Source organism: Ambystoma mexicanum, chromosome 9 (assembly GCF_040938575.1).
Source record: "Ambystoma mexicanum isolate Mex_15411 chromosome 9, UKY_AmexF1_1, whole genome shotgun sequence".
Classification (NCBI taxonomy): Eukaryota; Metazoa; Chordata; class Amphibia; order Caudata; family Ambystomatidae; genus Ambystoma; species Ambystoma mexicanum.
In genome coordinates, this window is record NC_090931.1 from 840,783,145 (window position 1) to 840,802,874 (window position 19,730).

Consider the following 19,730-nt stretch of genomic DNA (forward strand, 5'->3'; position numbering starts at 1 on the left):
TTGGTTGCGCAGAGGACTTGTGGAAATCCCTAGAAAACATTTTTTGGTCCCGTGTCTTGCAGCTTCCAAAGGGTACATCAACAACATGCCTACGGTATGAGCTAGGGCTCATATCAATCAAAGCAAGAGTTACATGGAACCTCCTAAGTATATATAGAAAAACGATGGTCAAAACTCCGGTGCCGCAATTTGAATTACTACATAAGTCTGACAAAGACAGAATCACTTCCACCTTGTTTGATTGGAATGTCCTCTGCAAGGCTCTACTAGAGGAGTATGGCATTAATCTCTCATTGTTAATAGAGAATCCAGTCATGGCTAAAACGACAATCTGGAGAACTGACTGGATATCAACCTGTGATTTAAGAGCGAACTCAACTCTAATGTGTGAGGTACCGGGGGAAGCAAAAGCCTACGGTCAGCGACACACATATCTAACCTGCTTACCGGATCAATACTCAAGAGCTTTGTATATGAAATTCAGAATGAATTTGTTCTTAACGAAAGAACGTTTGGCTACATGGACAAAGTATGCTAACATTGATCCAGTATGCAGATTCTGTAAAAAGAGCAAAGAATCCATCAAACATTTAGTCATGAGTTGTCTTGCTTTTGAACACCAAAGAGAAAGACAATTTGGAAAACTGATCAACGAGCATCAATTCATGAATACAGAGGATTGGTGGAAGGCACTGTTTGAGGGGAACAACAGAGCAGTTCTATTTGCTCTAATAAATTTCCTTCGATTGTTTAAAAATATTTTAGATATAGAGAATGAGAAACTGGGTTTACAAAAGTAAGAAAATTGTTACGGAGTAGGAACCTGGCTTATGTGTGTGAAATTAAGAGGTTTCAAATTGATGAAGGGAACTAGTAATTGAAAGGAGAGACTGGAAGATTGTAATGTGTGTGTTTTTTTAAAGGTTTGAATAAACCAAATAAAAATAAAAAAAATTAAAAAAAAAGAAATTTGCATTTTATCCTGATTGCACTAATGTTATACTTCAGAGGTACATAGATATCATTTCTGCATTTTTGCTAATTCTAGGTCTTGGGGTACAACTAATTCTGGTGACATCAAATATTAGTACAAAATTGCTAATCAAAACAATTTTCATTAGCAAATTCTGCTAATCAATTTTTGAAAACTAGTGTATGCCTTGGTTCAGTATAGTCACCGTAGAGAATTTGGGGATATACCCTTGAATTGTATAGGTGATCCATTCCAGAGTGACAAAGTTCCATATTTTATTGTACCAGTCTCTTATGTGAGGTGGGTCTTTGGATTTCCATTTTTACGCTACCAGTAGAAGGGTCACTAGCTGAATCTGATAGAATGCCTTCCTTGTGTGCTTTGGTCACAGATCGATGTCTAGTTCTGCCAGGACCAGTAGGTGTTCCCCCCGGCTGTCCCTTGCTTTGGAGCCCAAAAATTTGGTGGATGTCAGCTTTCACCTCTTTACAGTATGGTTGCAGTTTCAGTTTTGGCATGTCCACAGGCAGGAACAGAGTCGTCCACACCAGCGTTGCGCCCTTCTGTGATTTACCCACCATCAGCGTTAAGAAAAATAAAACCCTTCTTCGCAATTTACCACGTATATCCACTACTTACTCAACTTAATTGTGGGAACTCTTCCAGACCTGCCTAACCATTGTTTAGGGGGGTAGATGAACACGTGGTTTCTTTTTCCAAATATTGCATCAGCGATCCATAACAGGCCTGGAATATAATTAGAAAAATATCCCAAACATTGGAGAGATTTGCCTAACCTGCCATAGGTGACTGTGCTCTGATTGACTCACTGTGACCCTTCTATCTAATATTAACTTCTTACGAATATTTACCGGGGTTAAAAAGAATCAACTGGTGTTTGTGAAGAAATCATTGTCCTGAAGATGGCCTTTAATTGCTAAGCTAAACGACACTTGGGATAGTGTCCAAAATATTTAAGCAGGCCGAAACATGTCGGCTATCCAAGATGCCCACAGAAAATAATCCAGGTTTCTTTTGTTTTTTTATAATTGTGAAAATAGCATATTGTCTGGTATTTTTTGTGATTCAATCGTAGTACTGTTAAAATTATTTCCCTGTGTTTTTCCAAATGTGATGTCTCACCGTTTTTAGTTTTTTTTATCAGTGTCAAAACATGACAAAATGATGATGTCAAACCATGTGGTCGTGATGTCTCTTTCAAAAAAATCTATTTTAGGTAATATAATCAGAACTTAATAAATCATGTTTTATAGATTTTTAGTGTGTACTCTACCACTTCCTTCACGTGGAATATGATTGTTCTTGACTACATGTGTTAATGCATAAACATTGTTCTATTGGCATAGTAGCGTAAAGAGGGGAAATCAGTCTCACTTTTTGTTCATATCCTTCATGATATTAGTTCCCTCTGAGTACTGATCCCCACAAAAATTTGGGAATTTACCTGAATAAGGTAAAACCCCAGATGTGTAGCCAGTTACCTTCCCCAACACATTACCTCCAGGAGGTGAGCGCTAAGTTTGGGGTTATTTTATGTAGTTTTTCTGGGTTATAGTACCATTGGAACATAAGTTTGAGACAGAATTCTCTTACTTGTAGGGATCTGGTCAAACGGGGGATATCATTCCAAAGTTTCGACCTGTCTGCATCCAAATGTATTGTTCCCAGAGTTTTCTCCCACCTGACTTGGTATGGTAGCTTTGATTAGAGGGAAGTGTCCGTCAGGAGTTTATATATTTTTTAGATCAGGTGTTTGTCCCCTGTGTTAGTGATCAGAAATTTCTCAAAAGGTGTAAAAGGTCTCAGTGTGGCGGCTCTGGTTGAGGGGGCCATCAGACAGTGGTTGATTTGAAAGTACTGAAATCTGTATGTCTCTTGTAAGCCTAGTTCTGTTTTACATGTGTTGAACGATTTGATCTCATTCCCCTGAGTTTGGTACACCCTGCCTTTTTCCAGTGAGGGAAGGAGAGTGTGTCCAGACCTGGTGTGAATTGTGGGTTGGCAAACATGGGAGTAAAGGGAGACGGAAAGGTGGTGATCTGGTGTCTGCGTGCTGTCTGGTCCCACATGTTTTCGACTGGATTCGTGAGTTGGCTCAGATGCATATTGCATGGGTGGTCTAGTCTCTGTAACCATAGTTTCTCCTCCATTCTTGGGCCTATGAGCGCTCTTTCCATTTGACCCCACCTTTTGTCCGTGTCCCTCCCGAACCATGCTTTAATTACTCGCAGTTGGGCTGCTTGATAGTATATTCAAAAGTTGGGCAGTCCTACCACTCCTGTTTGGCGGGAGCATCAGCGTTCTGAGTGCCACTCTAGGTGTTTTGCTCTTTCATATGAAATCCGAGACTATTTTAAGGAGGTCTCGGAAAAAGGCGGGAGGGAATGGGATCGGTAAGGCTTGGAATAAATAGGTAGAGGGCTCGGGGGAGGATGACCATCTTTATTTAATTGATCCCACCGCCATGAGACTGTCAGTGGATTCCAGTGTAGGAGTTGGGTTCGAGCGTTAGCGAGGAACGGTTTATAATTTGCGTGGTAAAGGCCATTAAGTGGGTGTGTTAAGGTCACCCTCAGAAGCTTGATTCCCTTTTTAACCCATTGAAATTGTGAGGATTCCTTAAGCCTTGCCAATTCGTTGTTTTTAAGTGATAGGTTTAGTAGTTCGGATTTAGATATGTTGATCTTCAGGCCAGCTACTGTGCCAAAGTTCTCGAGTTCCAGTGTTGCCACCTGAAGGAGATTGCACGGTTGGTACTAACAAGCAGCATGCCATCAGCGCATGCTATGATTTTGTGAGTGTCGCCCCCAAATGTGATCCTTGTTATTGTGTCTGCATGCTGCATCTGTGAAAGTAGAGGTTCCAGGTGTATCACGTTGAGGAGTGGGGAGAGCGCGCAAGCTTGTTTTGTGCCCCTTCGCAAGGGGAAGGGGTTGGAGAGGTGACCGTGTATTAGTAATCTGGTCATGGGGTTATTACATTTGGCTTGGAACATATTTATAAATTTGGGGCCAAAGCCCATGGCTCTCAGGGTCTTAAATAGGAAGGACCATTTGGCACGGTCAAATGTCTTTTCTGCATCTAGGGAGACTAAGAACACAGGGTTCCCTTTATTAGCTACTTTCTCTAATAGACGGCAAGCTCTCGTTATGTTGTCATGGGTTTGGCAGTTTTTAATAAAGCCGGATTGGTCAGGGTGTATAAGTATGGGCATAAGGGTCCCAAGTCAGTTCGCAAGTATTTTCGTGTAGATCTTCGCGTCAATGTTTATCAGTGCTATCGGGCAGTAAGAGCAGCATTTCAAAGGGTCTTTCTCTGGTTTGAGGAAGAAGAAGATCATAGCTTATTCCATTGAAGGAGAGATCCTGCCTGCACTTATGCTTTTAGAGGCCTGTTAGAATTGGGGTTAGGGTTGACCAAACTTTTTTGTAGAAGGCGGCGGGATGGCCATCTGGACCGAGTGATTTATTGAGTCGGAGGTTTGCAATTACTTGGAGCACCTCTTCTTGTGTGATATTTTGTTCGAGCTGGTCGCGATCCAGGTTGGGGATCTTGAAGAGTTGGGTTGTTTGTAGATATCTGAGTTGTGCTCCTGATCCGGGTGATCAAATGCGTAAAGAGCTGTGTAGTAGGAATGGAATTGTGCTGGTATGTCTTCTATCGTCGTCACCCTGACCCCCTTGTGGTCCTCCACCCCCAGTATTATTTAGACCACCTTAGTTTGTGGTAGCTGTCTGTCTAGGAGTCGGTCTGCCTTGTTCGCTTTAACGTAGTATCTCTGCTTCATATAAAGCAGGCTTTTTTCTGCCCGTTTGGTGTGTATGAGGTCCAGTTTGCATTTTGCTTTTGTAAATTCACGATAAAGGTCTGGGCTTGTGTCATTTTCGATCCATTTCAATGTGTTTTTGGCTTCTGATTCAAGGTCTAGTTCTGTTTTCTTTCTAATTTCCTCTTTGTTTGCTTCGAGCGCAAACAGTTCCCGACCCAATGTCCAGATACAGTCGTTTCTAGAGAATGATTTTGTCATGACTCTTGCCCTCACTGGCAAGTCAGCCTTCCAGTTAGGGCCAGGTCAAAGGCCTTAAAACCTCATCCAAGACACTCTTGGAGTCAGTCCTGGCGCCTTTGGCGCCAGGCTCATAACCATCATGAAGACCAACATTAGAATGGGACTATTTACTTGGGACTATTTAACTTGGGGGGATGGTGGGTTCAGCCAACATGGAGGCACACACAAAAATCAGTTCCCGACCCAATGTCCAGATACAGTCGTTTCTAGAGAATGATTTTGTCATGACTCTTGCCCTCACTGGCAAGTCAGCCTTCCAGTTAGGGCCAGGTCAAAGGCCTTAAAACCTCATCCAAGACACACTTGGAGTCAGTCCTGGCGCCTTTGGCCTTTGGCGCCAGGCTCATAACCATCATGAAGACCAACATTAGAATGGGACTATTTACTTGGGACTATTTAACTTGGGGGGGTGGTGGGTTCAGCCAACATGGAGGCACACACAAAGCTCAGTTACAAGGAACTGAGCTATGCAGCGGTCTAGTCTTTTGGGTGTGGCAGGCCTGGGACTACTTTACCTGGACTACTTTGGGTGTGGCAGGCCTGGGACTATTTTACCTGGACTACTTTTCCTGAGACCATTTAAACCACACCCAAACAGCAGAACATGCTTTGCGTTATTCTGCTGTGGGCAGCGTAACGCTCACTGTGTCCAGTTCTTTGATGCCATTTTACCTGAAACCAAGGACCTGCAGAGAGAGAAAGAACACTACGACGAAACTTACCTGGAACAGTATCCTGTCTTCAATCCATCGCGGACTTCAGTTCCACTCACCTGAAGGTATGAACTCCATCATCCGGCACCGCATGCATCCTGGAATAACATAACCTGGAAAGTAGAGAAAGAAAGACAGCATTAGTAAGCATTTACTCACGTTTCCTCCCGAATGAAGAAAGCCACACAATTCTTACCTGGGTAGTCATCTCCTGGTCAGTATCATTGCTGGAACATTACGGCGCTCGGCGAGGAACATCGCAACCTGCAAGGAGAGAAAAGACACAGGTTAGCAATATAAAAGGAGAAACAGCGCTGCGCATCGCGCATTACTCACCAGACAGCATCGTGCGCACCGCGCTTTCGCCTACCGGCCCATGCTCATCTTCAAACTGCATGACAACACCAAAATACCTTTCCATACCCAAAAGGAAAGAAGCAAGACATTATTATTCGAACTAAGAGGAACATAAGAACTGCATATAAAGACTGTAACGCAGCAAACCTACGGAGTCGCAGCAGGTCTGGATTCCCACAGGGGGGCTTGCACCAGTGAAGGAACTTGGTCGCTGCTCGCCCCCACATCTACGCACCCCTGCCACGAGGAGCAGGACGGAGAATCCACATTTTACAATATTAAGGTAAGGGGAAGGCCCAAGGGGGAGGAAGGAGTTGAGGCCAAGGGAGGTGGGAAAACAAAGAAAATCTGGTATTGAATCCAGCTCTCCTATATTGCAGACCCATCTTTAACCAGAGGCATTACCAAGGGACCGGGACAGGGTTCGAGAGTGCAAATCAACCAACCAGAGCTGGGTGGCGTCCCCGTGGATACCAGGTGAGCGTAACTATTTATGGAAATGGGAGTAATGTGTCTATGTGGTTTCCTCTCCTTTCAGGCTGGGCCATGCATCTCTAAGCGTCAGTTGCTCAAATCTCTTTTTAAGGGCTAATGTGGGGGGCGGGGGGATTGGGTATATTTTGTGGTGGAGCTTTTGTCTCTTTATAGGTTCCATGTAATGTTTAAGTCTCCCATCATAATGATTTCCCCTTTGCTACATTGGTCCAGTTCTGTTAGTACTGCTTTTAGGAACCCTTCTTGTCCTACGTTTGGGGCGTAGATAAAGGCTAATGTGATAGTTTTTGGGCCCATGCAGATGGTTATTAGTATATAGCCGCCTTGCCGGTCAGTTTTTGTGTGTAGGATCTCTACTTGGGTACCTTCTTTTATTGCTAGGAGGACTCCAGCTCTTTTCCGTTTCGTGTCTGCTTGAATAATGTTTGGGTATTGTCTGATTTTCAATTTGTGGCAGTCCTGTTGCTGAATATGTGTTTCTTGTAGGGCAATTATGTCCGGCTGGTGTGACTTGAGGAGGCGTTGTAACTTCCTCCTCTTGACCAGGGTGCTTAATGCCCCGATATTAAGAGTAAGACATCTGAATCTATCCCTATTGTTTGGGGGTCCATCTTAACTGATAGCATGTGATTGGCTGCCCCTTTCTGTGTTTTACAGTATTTCCCTTGTGTGTTTGGTTGTGTTACTATCTTATGTTTCCGGTATGATTTGAACAACACCCTTCCCTCCCCAGCCCCCCCCCCAAACCAACCCTCAACAAACTTATCAATCGCTCCCATTTACTCCCCCCCGTTTTTCTTCCCAAGAACTCCGTCCACAGAGATGGACCGCTATTGGAACATGGGGTATGTACGGGTTATCCTAAAACCCCAATTGTCTAGTCGTTGTAAGAATTCCAAGACAAGCTTCGTCTGGTTTTAGCTTGTGCTGCTTATGTGTCCCAGGTCATTGTTATGTTGTTTGCGTCAGTCACATGGTTCCTTCTCTAGGGTGGCCACTGACTTTTCCTTGACTGTGATGGGGTGGCCGGTAGGGGCTTTCTTGGTTTTCCTGTGATTTTGCTCTGGTAGAGACCATTCCCATGGCCTGGGTTCCCCGTAGGGCGTGTGGTCTTGCGTAGATCGGGGTTCATTGTGGGTCAGTGTTGATACGCATAATTCGGGCCCGTTCTTCGTTTGAAGTTACCTGCTGATGCTTACCCTCCCCCAGAGTGGGATTTATTTGCCATTGCAAGTGATTGGTGCTGCCCTTCTGGCTTGTTGTAGGCTTTATCCGCCCGGGGTGGGATCAAATACTACCAGGTATGGATGGGCACTCCACTGGTCGGTGGCCTTTGGGTCTTCTTTTTCGTGGTGGGTCTTGCCTACCTGATGTAACTATGCATGCGTTTGGATGCTGCTGTGTGCAAGGCCCTCCCAGGTAGCATGTAATATGGGGCTGCTCTTCTCCGTCTCTGTGTCTGATCCCAGTGCGTCCTTTTTAATGCGTATGTATGGGTTTGCCTTATCTAGGTCCCACTGGGGCTGGCATTTTCCATTGGGCTTCTTGTGAGGTGCTTGCCGCGTGGAAGCTAGTTCGCTAGAGTGGGGTTCCCCCCGCTGGGAAGATTGCTTTATTCGTGCCCCCCGCCGGCTTCGTGAGGGCTGAACGTGCAGAAGGGCTCACCTGGGGTTAATGGCACTTCGCTTGGGGGCTGCGTACGCCCGCCGGGCCACGCTGCCTGAAATCAGGGCCGTGGTGTGTTTCACGTGCGTCGTGTGTCTTCTGGTCTATAGCCCAGCTGGGAGTTCGGGGGACGGGTGAGACCTTCGCAGCGGGCATTGCGCTCACAGTGCCACAGGGTCCGGTTTAAGTGGGCAGGCGCAGCAGCGTGTTCCTTCCAAAGAGGGGGCAGGAGCGGTTGTCTCCCCTTGTTGCAGTTTCAGAGCTGCATTCTTTCCCGTCTTCCGGAAAAAGCCCAATGAGATAGCTGCATGCAGGTCTGGTGCCTTTGTAGATTTGCAAGTTACGGTAGCGGGGGCGGATTGTGTACTCTTCATCGTCATGGGGGACCGCTGGAAGGAACTGATGCTCCCCGCATGCTTTTTGCCCACAATAGTGTATGGATAGGTGGCTGTTAGAGCCGAGCTGGGGTTTTCCCTAGGGACGGAGCTCGACGTTTCATGTCCTAAATGGATGTCAGCCATCTTGGAATCTTTCTCTATTGTTTTCAACTGTGCTTGCTAGGTGTTCTGTCTGGCTTTATAGTCTTTCTATCGTGGTAGCCACAAAACCCACCAATGCTCCTGCATTTAAAAACTGAGCATGGTTCCCTGAAAGCTTGAAAGAGTTTCTGGGGACCCTTAACCAGGACAGAGTGATTTGGCAGAAGCCTTTTTTTTGTTCAACTCGTTGTCAGTCAACAGTTATCTGTCAACAAATGAAACAAACAAGTTTCCTTCAAAGGGGAGATTTCAGATTTTTTCCTGAAGGTCCTTGTTAAAAATAGGATGCTCTTGCCCAAGCTGTGTGTCGCAGGTCAACCCCAATGCTTATGGCTCTGGAAGCTGTATCAATGTGGTATATGGATGCCTTCCATAAATCTTGCGCTATTAGTTTTGCCTCAGCCAATCCAGACTGAAAAGCTGCTATCCTGTTCTGAGATAAGTACTGCTGGAAATAGGCTATTTCTAGCAAGAGTCGCTGGTTGGCCGGTGAGAGAAGTGCATCAGAGTTGGCTTGAAGCAAATCGAGTGAGGCATTAGCGTGAACTTTTTTGCTGCATTTCCAATGCACCTTACCGTAGTTTTCCTCTTTTGTACACATGCAAAATCAGGCAGCAGGGCGTGGCCATCTTGTGATAATCTGATCAGTTGCTGCATTGCCCAGGGTGGACTGCCCTGGCGGCACTAAATCATATCCCCCGCTCCGGAGCCTGACATCACTAGACGCGTACCGCCCATTTCACAACGCCAAAGCACGTCTCGTGTCAACATTCTCTGCGCCTCAGCTAATGACGTGTCGCCATGGAAATGGCAGGACGCCTCTTTCCTCAAAACGTATAAACAGACCGCTTCACAACAGACAACATCAGATTTTCTTATCCATTCCTCTCACTGTATTTCTTTGAGTAGTCTGTGCCTCGTTCCTGTGCTCTGGTCAGCTACCTTCGTTGCTTGTAGCCCGTGCAAACAGATACCAGTACCATTACTATGAATTATTTTTGTTTGTTTCCCCCACAATGGCAACAATTCAGCCCTACCAGTACGAGCCGGAGTATTTCGAGGCAGAATTACTCGAAAGAGAAAGATGCGGAAACGATGGGGCTTCGGATGACAGCTGGGAGGACGATTCAACAGATGAAGAGCCTGGTCCAAGTCGCATGGACGGCGTTTCCACCTGGTGTACCTGCAATCGGTGCGCGCTAATGCCAACCGAGGAGGAGAACTGCTGCTGCAGAGAAAACTCTGTATGCTTGTCCTACATATCGCAAGGCGAGCCACGGCCGCAATGCGTTACCGAGCTGCCAGACTTCAGGGCAGCCTGCCTCACACGGTCCGTGTTGAGGATTTTGATGGTGCTTATGCACGAACTTTGCGCAAGAGTTCGCCCTCGGAATACAAGTAACGAGTAAGTATACTCTGGTTGTGATGTCACTTAGGCCACTACTATTTCAAGGTTGTCTCCTATATTGTCGTAACTTCAATATATCATTGTCAAACCAATTTAGTCTTGTAATTCTCTAGTAATATTCGTAAAATAGTTGTTCAATATTGTACAGTGTCTAGGTGGCATTTGCACTGGCAACAATGCCATTGGATACAAGAATTGTCATTGGCAACTAAGGTTTAATACACTTATCTTGGTCATTTAAAAACAGTTTACATCTTTCTCTTTCACAGGTGGTACAGGCTGGTGGCCTATCGTTCATACACATGGTGTCTTCATGGGAGGCTTGGACACTGCGTTCGGCGAGTAATACCCGCCTGTGCCGTTAGTGCCATTAGACACACATTCCCCAGTGACAGCGGTCAATACAGGGGATTTTCCCTTACTGTGCTGCAACCTGAACTTTATAATGTGTAGTACATTTGTGCCATAAATTAAGAAACAAAATAAAGCACTACAGAACTTTTATCGATGGTTGTTTCAGTTCTTCAGTGAATCAAGTGTGTCTCCATTCAGCAGTGTTCCGGCCCTTGTCTGCACGCCTCAGGCCCATCCACCTCCCCCCATTATCAAAGGCAGTTGGCACCAGTGGATGTGCGCTGCTAAAGGGGTCTGGCAGGGGCGGGAACGGCCAAGGTGCCAAACACCATGTACACTTCAAAGGTATCTTCCGCACAGGGGCCATTCAAAGGTATCTTCTGCACAGGGGCCATTCTACACATGGCCTATACAGACCCTGTGTCTCCAGGCAGGAGCCCCTGAAGCAGGACGTGCTCCTGCAATCCACATAAGTGTGTCTCCATTCAGCAGTGTTCCGGCCCTTGTCTGCACGCCTCAGGCCCATCCATCCCCCCTCCATTATCAAAAGCAGTTGGCACCAGTGGATGTGCGCTGTCAAAGGGGGCTGGCAGGGGCGGGAACGGCCAAGGCGCCAAACACCATGTACACTTCAAAGGTATCTTCCGCACAGGGGCCATTCTACACATGGCCTATACAGACCCTGTGTCTCCAGGCAGGATCCCCTGAAGCAGGCCGCACCCCTGCAATCCACATAAGACCACGACATATACACGTCATTCATTCACATACACACCCTCTTTTTTAATTCTTTATAAACCACTTGATATTTATCATGAGAGCATCTTTGAGCAAGATGGCCGCCGGCATGGTGCGAGATGCACCCTTCTCTGTGTCTACAGACTGAGTCCTCTACACGCCGCTGATTGGCCCACCTGGTGCTTTTCTCCACCTATCGTGAGCCGGCAGGCGATTTTGAGCCGGCCCACCATCACGAAGGCTCAACATCACAAAAGGCTCCTCTACTGCCTGTCCCGAGCCTATCCAGAGTATACAGAGGCCAGGGCACAGAACTCTCCACACTGATACCAGACACTACGTCAATCAAGGGCTTGCTGCATTATATGATAGCACTCAGTAAGTTACATTGGGGCTACCCTTAATGCCAGACCTGGGCCTCCTCTGGGTCACATATTATGAGACTTGCTTACACGCTTCACAATATGATCTCTGGCTATTTGCCTAGCTGAGTGCACCAATATGGCACTCATTACCTTTAACATAGACCCTCTGTGTATTGTTGTTAATTTGCAAGTTCTACCTGTTTGACAATTTATGCCATCGCCACTGCTTGCTCCGACTCTTTCACCTAGGCAATATTATACTCAGCCGTACTCTTAGCGTAAATCGTATTGTACGGCACTGTGACATATTAGCTTCACCTGCCCAAAGCCCAAAAATTTACGTGCAGCTATTTTGCGCACGCTCGCTCCTTCAACTGAACTGACTTACAGGAGTTTATCTACCTATGGCAGATTAGTTGCATTGCGAACTCCAGCTGTCTAGTATCACTACTATGCCCCTAGACCTAGAGTTTCTTATCACCTGTATTAAAATCGATTTCAGGTGCCACCACTTCTAACCTAGCATGTCAGATTTCCTGTTATGCATTATATATTAGAGCTGCTATGAGTGTTTCTGATTACCTGCACCAACATCGAATTTAGGTGTTGCCAATTCTAAGACGAGTATGTTAAATTTCTTGCTATGCTTTATATATTTGAGCTGCACCAATTGTTAGTATACTACTCACTCTAGGCATGAGTGTTTCTGACTACCTGTACCAAAATCGAATTTAGGTGTTGCCTTTTCTAAGTCTAGTATGTTATGTGTTATATATTAGAGCTGTACCAAATGGCACCATACTTCATTCTAGTCACTAATTCAAATCTTGACGCTAGCACACACAGGGCTAGTATGTTACAATTCTACGCACAGTGCATACAATAACTGCACTAGATGTTAGCCTATAGCCTTCTCTAGCCACCAGCGCTTTCAGCCCCTTGTACTAAATTTGACTCTAGTTACTAGCAAAACAGTCCTTAAAGGTATAGCACTGCAACCTTCCTTAATATTTAGACTGGAACACTTAGTTGTTAATACATAGTTTTCTTCTGGCATTGACACAAAATGTCCCCTGCCTATGCCTTTAAAGCTGCTCAGACTCTACTACTTACCTCTGCCATCTTCACTACTATGGCCACTACTACCAAAACATGCCACCCTAAGGATAGATTTATATCCAAGGTTGGATCAGTAGAATGGGATGACACTCTTTTAATACATATTCAAATTTTATTACATAAGTTCATTACACAAGAAAACATCTAAATATCATAAAAATTGATAAAAAACACAATTTCATACCAGCAATCATAGCCATATAGAAAAAATAATTCAAACATTCATACAATAAGAACACCCACTGTGTTTAATGCATCAATGGGTTTTGGAAAAATACTATTTCCCTTCATTTGATATATTCAACAATGACCCAGTCCCTAGTATTAGGTGTCGTGGTATATCCGATGCCAAATTGAGGTCAGATATCTTTCACAGAAAAGCGTCGACATGTGTTTCGGTCAGAGACCTTCTTAAGGACGTAGGGCAAAGGGAAAGTGCTTCGCCCTGTTCTTAACACATATGGGCCCGTAACCAATCTAAAAACAATCATAAATCAAAGTGTCATCCCTATTTCTTCAAAAAGGTGACTAATAATGTCACAATGTGTCCCAATCTCTTCACACACCAGTCCCTACTCACCCCCAGGTTCCAAGTCGAGGGTAGGTGAACGGGATAATGGACTTTAATCCTCCACTGGAAACAGTGCAAATACTGTACCTATGGAACCAATCATAAACACATGTTTCAGTGTCCATGACGATATTCATATGCATACAGTAAAATTTAAATCAACAAAAACACTTAAAAACACTTACAGGCACCCAGGGTGCTGCTCGAGAGTCTTCACCGAGGTATCGTGACCAATGGTCAATCATGGGCCAACATAGGACTTGCCAACTCAATAGGCCATTCACAATGCTATAAGGGAAACACATAGTGAAACCCAAGTTATAAACTTGAAGTCATGTACGTATATCCCCCAAACACAAAGAATGGAAAAAAACCCTTGTGTCGGTGAACCCGGATTCTACATAATCCATGTCACCATGTATGCCCATACATGCGTGTATCTCCGTGTATGTATAGCCACACCAAAAGCCTCTTAAAAAGAAAGTGAAATATCTGAAAAAGGAAGAAAAACCTCTTAAAAAAGATGATATATTAAGCAGTAGTTATTTCAATACTCGTAACACCTGTCTATCAGTGCTCACTAACAGAATAAGTGGCATGCCAGTCCTTTCAATTAGAAAGACCCTCTTTACATGAGGCAAAACAGAAACGAAAACGAAACGCTGTTCAATTCGCGGTGCTCGTTTCGTTCTCCCAGTGCTGCCCACGCGGTTTTGCACGTGTAATAAGTCAAACGTACGCCCGACTAATCGCATGGTGCTAAAGCATACTAGCCTAGGGTAACACCACGCGACACTTCATTAACAAAGCATAGCCTACGCTTCTTGGTGGCTAAACAGAATACCGGTTACTCGCGTGATAATCATACATACTATCAATAGCCAGCAAACCCAGACCGACAAAGCATTTACCTTTAGTACGCGACAGAAGTTCAAAGTCCGGCCGCCAACACTCGTACGGCTCGAGTAACTCCAACCAAATGGGCTAGACATAGGTGAAGGACTATCATCTATAAAGAGAGCCCCAGACACTAAAAAAGGACTTAAATGCTGTATCTATTCGCCCACAGATATAGAGCCAGGTTAAGTCCATACCCGAGTGTTTCTGAAATCACTCATTAGCCAGCCAGAAGGCCAGTATCGCGCACATTCCAGCCTCATATAGATGACCTAAACGGTGGAGCAAATTTTACCTAACTCCCTAATTTAAGGGACTGGGTCCATTCATCAATATGGACATGTAGGTAATTGTACAATACAATTTTTTGTTGTTTTGGACCACTTCCTATCGTGCATGTAGCACTTGATGAACATGATTAACAGGATACCAAAGAAGAACAAGTTACTTCTTACCTTGTAACGTTCTTTCGATGGGATGTTCCTCCGACGTATTCCTCATCTTAGATATCTCCTTCCAGCTCTGCTGGCCTCGGAAAATTTTTTTCTCCAGAGGGCGCTGCGCGTCGACGTCCCTCGAGTCGATGTCCCTCGACAGCCGCCGTATCGACGCTCGACGTCATCCTGCCTATAAAGGCCGCGCGCAGCGTCCGTTGCTCAGTTCCGTTTTGTAGCCCACAGTATTACTGTCTGGACTAGACTAATCACCCTGAAGGAGCGTAAGCTGCAACAACAAGGGAAGTAGAACTGCGGGGATGGATGGGAGGGTCGATGAGGAATACGTCGGAGGAACATCCCATCGAAAGAACGTTACAAGGTAAGAAGTAACTTGTTCTTCGAAGGGATTGTGTCCTCCGACGTATTCCTCATCTTAGATAGGCTCCCATAGCAGTATTCTATATTCGGAGGAGGGAGTACTGACTTCACGCTGTCTTCTATTGATGAATAGAATGCAGTACAGCCCTTCCAAACCTAGTCTCTTGACTAGAGGAGGAATCCAGATTGTAAAAACGTGTAAAGGTATGGACAGACGACCATGTAGCGGCCACACATATGTCTTTAATCGGCACGCCTCTTTTGAGGGCCGATGAAGCTGCAATACCTCTGGTCGAATGAGCCCTAAGGTTTTGAGGGGGCTCTTTCCCTGCCAGTTTATAACATTCCAGAATGGCTAGAATGATCCATCTGGAAATGGTCTGCTTAGTTATTGGTAACCCCAGCTTGTGACCTGCGTAACCTACAAACAGCTGGTCTGCCTGTCTTATCCTGGCTAGTCTACTAATGTAAAAACTTAAAACCCTCCTAGGGTCTAGTCTGTGTAACCTCTCTTCCTCTTTCCCCGGGTGAGGAGGAGGATAGAAAGATGGTAGGGTAATCTTCTGAGAGATATGGAATTCAGAAACTACCTTTGGGAGGAAATTAGGCTTCACTTGCAGGACAACTTTGACTTTGTGAAAGATTGTATGAGGGGGTTTACAAGAAAGAGCTTGTAATTCACTCACCCTTCTAGCAGATGTAAGTGCTATTAATAAAACAGTCTTAAGGGTAAGGAATCTTAACGAACAAGAATGGAGAGGTTCGAAAGGTGTACCCATCAGGAAAGTTAGTACTAAGTTTAAATCCCATAGGGGAACTTGGAATGGTCTTGGGGGATAAACATTGGTTAACCCCTTTAGAAACTGTATTACCAAGGGTAATTTGAAATAGGATGGTTCCTCCGCAGTACGCTTAAAGATAGATAGCGCTGCGAGATAGCCCTTAATGGTGCCAACTTGAAGGCCTGAATTTGCCAAATATAGTAGGAAGGACAAAACCATTGGTGTACCACATGAAAATGGGTCGATATTCTGTTCTCTACACCAGCTGCAAAATCTGTTCCAACGGCAGCGGTATAAAGATTTTGTTGCTGGCCTCCTTGCCGAAAGCAACACCTCCATAACATCATCAGGGAGGTCCCAATCCTTGTACCTCAGCCGTTCAGAAGCCAAGCGTGAAGGTTGAGGGTTTTGATGTCTGGATGGAGAACCTGACCTCCCTTCTGTGAGAGTAGGTTCTCTCTGAGAGGAAGTCGAATTGGAGGGCAGATGGACAAGTCTAGAAGGTCCGGGTACCACGTTCTCCTGGCCCAATCCGGGGCAATTAGGATCATGGTTCGCCGGAATCTTCTCAACCTCCTGATCATTTGAGGAATGACAGGGACCGGTGGGAACGCGTACAGAAGCGGAAACTCCCAGTCCACTATGAACGCGTCTCCCAGAGCTCCTCTCGGAGGAAATTCCCTTGAGCAGAACAGGTCGCATTTCCTGTTTAGGCTGGTGGCGAACAGATCTACCTGAGGGGTTCCCCAAAGGGCGAAGATCTCTTGAAGGACTTCCTGAGCTAGCTCCCACTCGTGGGAGACTGTGTTCTGCCTGCTCAGAGCGTCCGCTGTCAAGTTCTTCTCTCCGGCTAGGTGAACTGCCGATAGAGAGATTCCTTCTTGGATTGCCCAAAACCAGAGCTGCATCGCCTCTCTGCACAGGGGTAGTGATCCTACGCCTCCTCTTTTGTTGAGGTAATGCATGGCCACCGTGTTGTCCGTCATTATCAGGACGTTCTTCCCTTGTACAGCTGGCAGGAAAGTCTTCAACGCAAGTCTGATGGCTCTCAGCTCTAACAGGTTGATGTGTAGTCTGGACTCCGATGGAGACCAACGACCGCTGATGGTCAAGTCGTTGGCGTGGGCTCCCCACCCCGTGAGTGAGGCATCCGTGACTACTGTTATCTCCGGCCAGGGTTGCCAAAACTGTTCTCCTTTCAGAATATACTCCTGACAGGCCCACCACTGAAGGTCTCGAGCCACCCTGCCCGGAACCTGAAGAGAATCTGTCATTCTCCCTGAGAATTGTGACCACTGAGTCCTCAGTGCCCACTGAAGGGAGCTCATTCTCAGGCGAGCCTCTGGCACAAGGAAAATGCAGGATGCCATGAGGCCTAGCAACCTCAAAAAGTCGAAGGCTGGGAGACGTTAGGCATGTTGGAACTTGGTAACCATCTGTAGAATATCTTGAGCCCTCACCTCTGGTGGCGAGGCTTTTCCCAGAGAAGTATCCAGGATCGCTCCTATGAACTGGAGTCTCTGCTATGGTATCATTTGAGACTTCTTTAAATTGAGGGAGAAGCCCAGCTTGTGAAGGGAGTAGCACACGTGATTTAGCTGGATCTGAGCTTGCTCCGGAGAAACAGCCCTGATCAGCCAATCGTCCAGGTAGGGGTAGACGTGAATCCCTTCCCTCCTTAGACTTGCAGCCACTACCGACATTAACTTGGTGAAGACCCTCGGGGCGGAGGTCAGCCCAAAAGGCAGTACTCGAAATTGATAGTGAGAGTTGCCAATTGCGAACCTCAGGTATTTCCTGTGTTTGAGATGGATAGGCACATGGAAATAAGCGTCCTGAAGGTCCAGAGATACCAACCAGTCCTGAAATTGAAGGGCCTGGAGGATCTGAGAAAGAGTGACCATCTTGAATTTGTCTTTCCTGAGGAATTTGTTCAATTCTCGCAAGTCCAAGATGGGTCTCAGTCCTCCGTCTTTCTTTGGAATGAGAAAGTAAGGGGAGTACCAGCCCTTGTTCCTCTCCGCTACAGGTACCGGTTCTATGGCACCTTTCTCTAGCAGGTCCAAAATTTCCTGCAAGAGGAGCGGATCTGGAGCTTTCTGAGAGCTGATCCCCGGTGGATGACTCTGAGGTATACGTAGGAAAGGCAGGCAGTAACCTTGGGCGACTGTTTCCAATGCCCAAGCATCTGACGTGATAGCCTGCCATACCGTCAGATGTTGAGTCAACCTGCCTCCTACAGGTGTCCTGTGAGGGGAGTCCTCAGAGTGGTTTTGGGGCGGCTGATGCAGATGCCGATGGTAAAGAGGCACCTGCTGTTGCTGCGGCTTTAGAATATCTACCCCGTCCACCTCGGGTAGTTCTTCTTTGACCCCTTTGAGCCGGTCGTCCTCTACCTCTTCCGAATGCGGAGTAGAAGCGAAAGGACTTGCCCCTCGCAGAGGTTCCTGTGGGACGAAAAGGAGTCTGACGGATTGCAGCTCCTAGGGATTTTGCTGCTGCTTTTGAAGTTTGCAGTTTCTCTAAACTGTCATCCGCCTTTTTCCCGAACAAAGAAGAGCCATCAAATGGCATGTTCAAGAGCCTGGCTTGCACATCTGGGGCAAAACCCGACTTTCTCAACCAAGCGAACCTCCTGGTTGATGTACTTGCCGCCATTGCTCTGCTGATACTGTCAGCCGAATCAATGCCCGTCTGGAGGGATTCGCACATAGCGTCTTTACCGTCCTGTATAATATTCAGGAACGCATCCCTTTCTTCTCCCTCCGGGATGCAGTCAGCCGCTGTAGAAGCACACTCCCAAAGTGTATGGCTGAACCTAGCAAGGGTGCAAGTAGCATTAACAGACTTTAACGCCATGCTACATGCTGAAAAGACTTTCTTTGCCATAGCATCATATTTTTTATCGTCCCTGTCCTGTGGGACTGTAGGATAAGCCGTCTTGACATCGGTAGAGGATGCTGCTTGTACCACCAGACTTTCTGGGGATGGATGTTTAGACAAGAACTCTGGGTCTGTGGAAGATACCCTGTACTTTGCAGACAGTTTTTTATTTACTGCTGGTATTACATCTGGGGTTTCCCAGTTTGTCATGATCTTTCTCTGAAGAGCTTTATGAAAGGGCACCACTGGATCCTCTTGTGGGCCTTTGTCAAGAATATCCGTGAGGTCATCTTGCTGGAAAGATTGTGAAGGTGTAGACCACCCCATGAACTCTGTAATCCTGGCCATTAAGGCTCTGTAGGGGGTTTCAGCATGCTCCCCCGGGTCTGGCTTAGCAAAATCCACCTCAGGGGAAGTGTCTAACCCACTTGCCTCATGTAAAGAATCATGAAGATCCTTTAATCTGCGCTCTTCAGAGGAAAATTCCTCTCTAACTGGGGTTACAGGTCCCTGTAACTCAAATGTGTCTTGTTCAGACAAATCACCCTCTTCTAAAATTGAGGATATAGTTCTCAATTGTTCTGAACTCATAAAGGGAGTAAATCCCATTTCCAAGGCAGAGGGTGCCGAACTTGTCATTATTGGCCTCGAAAACGTCGATGTCGTCGACGCCGACGTCGAAGGCTTCGAGCGTGGCGTCGAAAACAGAGGTGGAGGCCTCGAGGACCTCGACAGAATTGGAATTCTACTCGACAATATCGACGCCATCGACGTCGAGGGCCTGGGGATCGTCACTGGATGTGTGGTCACCGTGACTTTTCTCGGTGTCGACGCCGGTGTCGAGGCCGGCGTCGAGTCGACAGACCCGTGTGTCGAAGGTCCCTTCGACAACGGCGTCGAAGACATCGACCTCGACGTCGACGGAACCTTCGTCGACGGCGTCGACGGAACCTTCGAGGAAGGTTT